The sequence below is a fragment of the Procambarus clarkii genome, chromosome 50 (genome assembly GCF_040958095.1).
Source record: "Procambarus clarkii isolate CNS0578487 chromosome 50, FALCON_Pclarkii_2.0, whole genome shotgun sequence".
NCBI lineage: Eukaryota > Metazoa > Arthropoda > Malacostraca > Decapoda > Cambaridae > Procambarus > Procambarus clarkii.
Window position 1 is genome coordinate 31287164 of NC_091199.1, and position 7849 is coordinate 31295012.

Here is a 7849-nt window from a genome sequence, read left to right on the forward strand (position 1 = left end):
CTTCAGATCCTGGAGTGGTCTTCAGGACCTGGAGTGTACTTAAGGGTCTGGAGGGTACTTCAGGGCCTGGAGGGTACTTCAAGGCCTGGAGTGTTCTTCAGGACCGATAGTGTACTTCAGGGTCTGGCGGTTACTTCAGGGTCTGCAGGATACTTCAGAGCCTGGAGTGGTCTTCAGGACCTGGAGAGTACTTAAGGGTCTGGAGGGTACTTCCGGTCTGGACGGTACTTCAAAGCCTTGAGGTTAATTCAGGGCCTGGAGTGTACTTCAGAGTCGGGAGGGTACTTCAGGGTCTGGAGGGTACTTCAGGGCTGGAGGGTACTTCAGGGCCTGGAGTGTACTTCAGGGTCTGGAGGGTACTTCAGGGTCTGGTGGGTACTTCAGGGTCTGGAGTGTGCTTCAAGGTCTGAAGGGTACTTCAGGGCCTGGAGGGTACTTCAGGGCCTGGAGTGTTCTTCAGGACCAGGAGTGTACTTCAGGGTCTGGAGGTTACTTCAGGGTCTGGAGGGTACTTAAGGTCTGGAGGGTACTTCAGAGCCTGGAGTGGTCTTCAGGACCTGGAGTGTACTTAAGGGCCTGGAGGGTACTTCAGGGTCTGTAGGGTACTTCAAAGCCTTGAGGGTACTTCAAGGTCTGGAGGGTATTTCACAGTCTAGAGGGTACTTGAGGGTACTTCAGGACCTAAAGTGTACTTCAGAGTCTGGAGTGTACAACAGGGCCTGGAGAGTACTTCAGGGTCTGGAGGGTACTTCAGGGCCTGGAGAGTTCTTCGGGGTCTGGAGGGGATTTCAGGGTCTGGAGGGTACTTCAGGGCCTAGAATGTACTTCAGGGTGTGGAGGGTACTTCAGGATCTGGAGGGTACTTCATGGTCTGGAGTGTACTTCAGGGTCTGGAGGGTATTTCAGGGTCTGGAGGGTACTTCAGGGCCTAGAATGTACATCAGGGTGTGGAGGGTACTTCAGGGTCTGGTGGGTACTTCCGGGTCTGCAGAGTACTTCAGGACCTGGAGTATACTTCAGGGTCTGGAGGGTACTTCAGGGCCTGGAGTGTACTTCAGGGTCTAGAGGGTACTTCAGGGTCTGGAGGGTACTTCAGGGCCTGGAGTGTACTTCAGGGTCTGAAGGGTTCTTCAGGGTCTGTGGCTACTTCAGGGTATGGAGTGTTATCTTGAGATGATTTCGGGGCTTTAGTGTCCCCGCGGCCCGGTCCTCGACCAGGCCTCCACCCCCAGGAAGCAGCCCGTGACAGCTGACTAACTCCCAGGTACCTATTTACTGCTAGGTAACAGGGGGCATTCCGGGTGAAAGAAACTTTGCCCATTTGTTTCTGCCTCGTGCGAGAATCGAACCCGCGCCACAGAATTACGAGTTCTGCGCGCTATCCACCAGGCTACGAGGCCCCTACGAGAAGTACGAGTGTACTTTTGGGTCTGAAGTGTACTTCAGGATCTGGAGTGTACTTCAGAGCCCAGAGTGTTTTTCAGGACCTGGAGTGCACTTCAGGGTCTGGAGGCTACTTCAGAACCTGGAGTGTACTTCAGGACCTGGAGTGTACTTCTGGACCTGGATTGTAATTCAGAGTCTGGAGGTTACTTCAGGGTCTGGAGGGTACTTCAGGGTCAGGAGGGTAATTCAGGGTCTGGAGGGTGCCTCAAGACCTGCAGGGTACTTCAGGGTCTAGAGGGTACTTCAGGGTCTGGAGTATACTTCAGGTTCTGGAGTGTACAACAGGTCCTGGAGCGTACTTCAGGGTAAGGAGGGTACATCAGGGCCTGGAGTGTACTTCAGGGTCTCGAGGGTACTTCAGGGTTTAAAGGGTACTTCAAGGACTACAGGGTACTTCAGGGTCTGGAGGGTACTTCAGGGTCTGGTGGGTACTTCAGGGTTTGGAGTGTGCTTCAAGGTCTGAAGGGTAGTTCAGGGCCTGGAGGGTACTTCAGGGCCTGGAGTGTTCTTCAGGACCGGGAGTGTACTTCAGGGTCTGGAGGGTACTTCAGGGTCTGGAGGGTACTTCAGGTCTGGAGGGAACGTCAGAGCCTGGAGTGGTCTTCAGGACCTGGAGTGTACTTAAGGGTCTGGATGGTACTTCAGGGTCTGTAGGGTACTTCAAAGCCTGGAGGGTACTTCAAGGTCTGGAGGGTATTTCGCAGTCTAGAGGGTACTTGAGGGTACTTCAGGACCTGAAGTGTACTTCAGAGTCTGGAGTGTACAACAGGGGCTGGAGAGTACTTCAGGGTCTGCAGGTTACTTCAGGGCCTGGAGTGTTCTTCAGGGTCTGTAGGGTACTTCATGATCTGGAGGGTACTTCATGGTCTGGAGGGTACTTCAGGGTCTGGAGGGTACTTCAGGGTCTGGAGGGTTCTTCAGGGCCTAGAGTGTAATTCAGGGTGTGGAGGGTATTTCAGGGTCTGGTGAGTACTTCCGGGTCTGCAGGGTACTTCAGGGTCTGGAGGGTACTTCAGGGCCTGGAGCGTACTTCAGGGTCTGAAGGGGTCTTCAGGGTATGTGGCTACTTCAGGGTATGGAGTGTACCTTTATGTCTGGAGTGTACTTCAGGATCTGGAGTGTACTTCAGAGCCCAGAGTGTTTTTCAGGACCTGGAGTGCACTTCTGGGTCTGGAGGCTACTTCAGAACCTGGAGTGTACTTCAGGACCTGGAATGTACTTCTGGACTTGGAGCGTAATTCAGAGTCTGGAGGTTACTTTAGAGTCTGGAGGGGACTTCAGGGTCTGCAGGTTTCTTCAGGGTCTGGAGGGTACTTCAGGGTCAGGAGGGTATTTCAGGGTATGGAGGGTACCTCAAGACCTGCAGGGTACTTCAGGGTCTGGAGGGTACTTCAGGGTCTAGAGTATACTTCAGGGTCTGGAGTGTACAACAGGGCCTGGAGCGTACTTCAGGGTAAGGAGGGTGCATCAGGGCCTGGAGTGTACTTCAGGGTCTCGAGGGAACTTCAGGGTTTAAAGGGTACTTCAGGGACTACAGGGTAATACAGGGTCTGGATGGTACTTCAGGGTCTGGAGGGTACTAATTCAGCGTCTGCAGTGTTCTTCAGGACGTGGAGTGTACTTCAGGGTCTGGAGGTTTCTTCAGGACCTAAAGTGTACTTCATGCTCTGGAGGGTCCATCAGAACCAGGAGTGTACTTCAGGTTCTGGTGGGTACTTCAGTGTCAGGAGGGTACTTCAGGGCCTGAAGTGTACTTCAGGGCCACGAGTATTCTTCAGGCTCTAGAGGGTACTTCAGGGTTTGGTGTGTACTTCAGGGTCTAGAGTGTACCTCAGGGCCTGGAGCGTACTTCAAGGTCTGGAGTGTGCTTCAGGGTCTGGAGAGTACTTCAGGCCTGGAGGGCACATTAAGACCTAGAGGTTACTTCAGGGTCGGGAGGGTACTTCAGGGTCTGTGGCTACTTTAGGGTTTCAAGTGTACTTCAGGTCATGAGCGTACTTCAGGGTCTGGAGTGTACTTCAGGACCTGGAGTGTACTTCAGAGCCTGGAGTGGTCTTCAGGACCTGGAGTGTACTTCAGGGTCTGGAGAGTTCTTCAGGACCTGGAGTGTACTTCAGGGTCTGGGCGGTATTTCAGGGTCTGGTGGGTACTTCGAGGCCTGGAGTGTACTTCAGGGTCTGGAGGGTACTTCAGAGCCTGGAGGGTACTTCAGGGCCTGGAGTGTACTTTAAATTCGGGAGGGTACTTCAGGGTCTGGAGGGTACTTTAGGGCTGGAGGGTACTTCAGGGCCTAGAGTGTCCTTCAGGGTGTGGATGGTACTTCAGGGTCTGGTGGGTACTTCCGGGTCTGCAGGGTACTTCAGGACCTGGAGTATACTTCAGGGTCTGGAGGGTACTTCTAGGCCTGTAGTGTACTTCAAGGTGTAGAGGGTACTTCAAGGCCTGGAGTGTACTTCAGGGTCTGAAGGGTTCTTCCGGGTCTGCAGGGTACTTCAGGACCTGGAGTGTTCTTCAGGGTCTGTAGGGTACTTCATGATCTGGAGGGTACTTCATGGTCTGGAGGGTACTTCAGGGTCTGGAGGGTACTTCAGGGTCTGGAGGGTACTTCTAGGCCTGGAGTGTACTTCAGGGTCTAGAGGGTACTTCAGGGTCTGGAGGGTACTTCAAGGCCTGGAGTGTACTTCAGGGTCTGAAGGGTTCTTCAGGGTCTGTGGCTACTTCAGGGTATGGAGTGTACTTCTGAGTCTGGAGTGTACTTCAGGATCTGGAGTGAACTTCAGAGCACAGGGTGTTTTTCAGGACCTGGAGTGCACTTCAGGGTCTGGAGGCTACTTCAGAACCTGGAGTGTACTTCAGGACCTGGAGTGTACTTCAGAGTCTGGAGGTTACTTCAGAGTCTGGAGAGGACTTCAGGGTCTGCAGGGTACTTCAGGGTCTGGAGGGTACTTCAGGGTCAGGAGGGTAATTCAGGGTCTGGAGGGTACTTCAGGGTCAGGAGGGTAATTCAGGGTCTGGAGGGTACCTCAAGACCTGCAGGGTGCTTCAGGGTCTGGAGGGTACCTCAAGACCTGCAGGGTACTTCAGGGTCTGGAGGGTACTTCAGGGTCTGGAGTATACTTCAGGGTCTGGAGTGTACAACAGGGCCTGGAGCGTTCTTCAGGGTAAGGATGGTACATCAGGGCCTGGTGTGTACTTCAGGGTCTCGAGGTTAGTTCAGGGTCTAAACAGTACTTTAGGGACTACAGGGTACTTCAGGGTCTTTAGGGTACTTCAGGGTCTGGAGGGTACTGCAGCGTCTGCAGTGTTCTTCAGGACCTGGAGTGTACTTCAGGGTCTGGAGGGTTCTACAGGACCTGGAGTGTACTTCAGGGTCTGGAGGGTCCTTCAGAACCAGGAATGTACTACAGGTTCTGAGGGTACTTCAGTGTCAGGAGGGTACTTCAGGGCCTGAAGTGTACTTCAGGGCCAAGAGTATTGTTCAGGCTCTAGAGGGTACTTCAGGGTTTAGAGTGTACTTCAGGGTCTAGAGTGTACTTCAGGGCCTGGAGCGTACTTCAAGGTCTGGAGTGTACTTCAGGGTCTGGAGAGTACTTCAGGGCCTAAAGGGTACTTTAAGGTCCTATAGGATACTTCAGGTTCTGGAGGGTACTTCAGGACCAGGAGTGCTCTTCAGAATCTGGAGGATACTTCAGGGCCTGGAGCGTACTTAAGGGTCTGGAGTGTACTTTAGGATCTGGAGGGTACTGCAGGACCTGGAGTGTACTTCAGAGTCAGGAGGGTACTTCAGAGCTGGAGGGTACTTCAGGGCCTGGAGTGTACTTCAGGGCCAGGAGTGCTCTTCAGAATCTGGAGGATACTTCAGGGCCTGGAGCGTACTTAAGGGTCTGGAGTGTACTTCAGGGTCTGGTGGGTACGTCTGGACTTGGAGTATACTTCAGGGTCTGGAGTGTACGAAAGGGCCTGGAGCGTACTTTAGAGTGTAAGGGGTACTTGAGGGCCTGGAGTGTACTTCAAGGTCTGGAGGGTATTTAAGGTTCTGTGGCTACTTCACGATTTGGAGTTTACTTCAGGGTCTGGAGTGTATTTCAGGGCCTGGAGTGTTTTTCAGGACCTGGAGTGTTTTTCAGGACCTGGAGTGTACTTCAGGGTCTGGAGGGTACTTCAGTACCTGGAGTGTACTTCAGAGTCTGGAGGGTACTTCAGGGTCTGGAGGGGACTTCAGGGCTGGAGGATACTTCAGGGCCTAGAGTCTATTTCAAGGCCCGGAATCTGGGCCAGGAGTGTTCGTCATAATCTGGAGGTTACTTCAGGGCCTGAAGTGTACTTCAGGATATGGAGTGTACTTCAGGGTCTGGTGGGTACTTCAGGTCCTGGAGCATACTTCAGGGTCTGGAGTGTACAACAGGGCCTGGAGCGTACTTCAGGGTCTGGAGGTTACTTCAGGGCCTCGAGTGTACTTCAGGGTCTGGAGGGTACTTTAGGGTCTGGAGTGTTCTTTAGGACCTGGAGTATACTTCAGGATCTGGAGTGTACAACAGGGCATGGAGCGTACTTGAGGGTCTGGAGGTTACTTCAGGGCCTCGAGTGTACTTCAGGGTCTGGAGTGTACAACAGGGCCTTGAGCGAACTTCAGGGTCTGGAGGGTACTTCAGGGTCTGGAAGGGAATTTATGGTCTGCTGGGTACTTCAGGGTCTGGAGGGTACTTCAGGGTCTGGAGGGTAATTCAGGGTCTGTAGAGTACTTCAAGGTCTGGAGGGTATTTCAGGGCCTGGTGGGTACTTCAGGGCCTGAAGAGTCCTTCAGGACCGGGAGTGTACCCTCCAGACCTGAAGTGTACTTCAGGGTCTGGAGGGAATTTCAGGACCTGGAGTATACTTCAGAACTTGGAGGGTACTTAAGGTTCTTAAGGGTAATTCTGGGTCTGGTGAGTACTTCAGGGTCTGGAGGGTATCAGGGCCTGGTGTGTACTTGAAGGAGGGGAATGTACTTCAGGGTCTGGAGGGTACTTCAGGGCCTGGAGGGTATTTCAGTGACTGGAGGGTACTTCAAGGTCTGGAGGGTATTTCAGTGACTGGAGGGTACTTCAGAGTCTGGAGGGTACTTCAAGGAGGGGAGTGTACTTCAGGGTCTGGAGGGTACTTCAGGGCCTATAGTGTACTACTGGGTCTGGAGGGTACTTCAGGGTCTGTGGCTACTTCAGAGTTTGGAGTGTATTTTAAGGTCTGGAAGGTACTTCGGAGTCTGGAGTGTACTTCAGGACCTGGATTGTACTATAGGGCCTAGAGTGTTTTTAGGACCTGGAGTGTACTTCAGGGTCTGGAGGGTACTTCATGACCTGGAGTGTACTTCAGGACCTAGAGTGTACTTCAGAGACTGGAGGGTACTTAAGGGCCTGGAACATACTTCAGGGTCTGGAGTGTACTTCAGAGTCTGGTGGGTACGTCAGGGCCTGGAGTATACTTCAGGGTCTGGAGTGTACAAAAGGGCCTGGAGCGTACTTCAGGGTCTGGAGGTTACTTCATGGCCTGGAGTCTACTTCAGGGTCTGGCGTGTACTTCAGGGTCTGGAGGGTAATTCAGGGTCTGGAGGGTGCTTAATGGCCTGGAATGTACTTCAGGGTCTGGAGGGTACTTCAGGGCCTGTAGTGTACTTAACGGTCTGGTGGGTACGTCAGGGCCTGGAGTATACTTCAGGGTCTGGAGTGTACAAAAGGGCCTAGAGCATACTTCAGGGCCTGGAGTGTACTTTAGGGTCTGGAGTGTACTTCAGGGTTTGGAGGGTACTTCAGGGCCAGGAGGGTTCTTCAGGGTCTGGAGGGTGCTTCAGGGCCTGGAATGTACTTCAGGGTCTGGAGGGTACTTCAGGGTCTGGTGGGTTCTTCAGGGTCTGGAGGGTACTTCAGGACCTTGAGTATACTTCAGGTTCTGGAATGTACAACAGGGCCTGGAGCGTACTTACGTGGTCTGGATGGTACTTCAGGGCCAGGAGTGTATTTCAGGGTCTGGAGAGGACTTCAGGGTCTGGAGTATACTTGAGGGTCTGGAGTATACTTTAGGGTCTGGAGTGTACAACAGGGCCTAGAGCGTACTTCAGGGTCTAGAGGGTACTTCAGAACCTGGAGTGAACTTCCGGGTCTAGAGGGTACTTCAGGGTCTAGAGGGTACTTCAGGGTCTGGAGGGTACTACAGGACCTGGAGGGTACTTCAGGGTCTGGAGGGTACTTCAGGGCCTGGAGGGTACTTCAAGACCTGCAGTGTACTTCAGAGTCTGGAGAGTACTTCAGGGCCTGGAGTATACTTCAGGTTCTGGAGGGTACTTCAGGGTCTGTGGCTACTTCAGGGTTTCGAGTGTACTTCAGGCTCTGGAGGGTACTTCAGGGTCTGGAGTGAACTTCAGTACCTG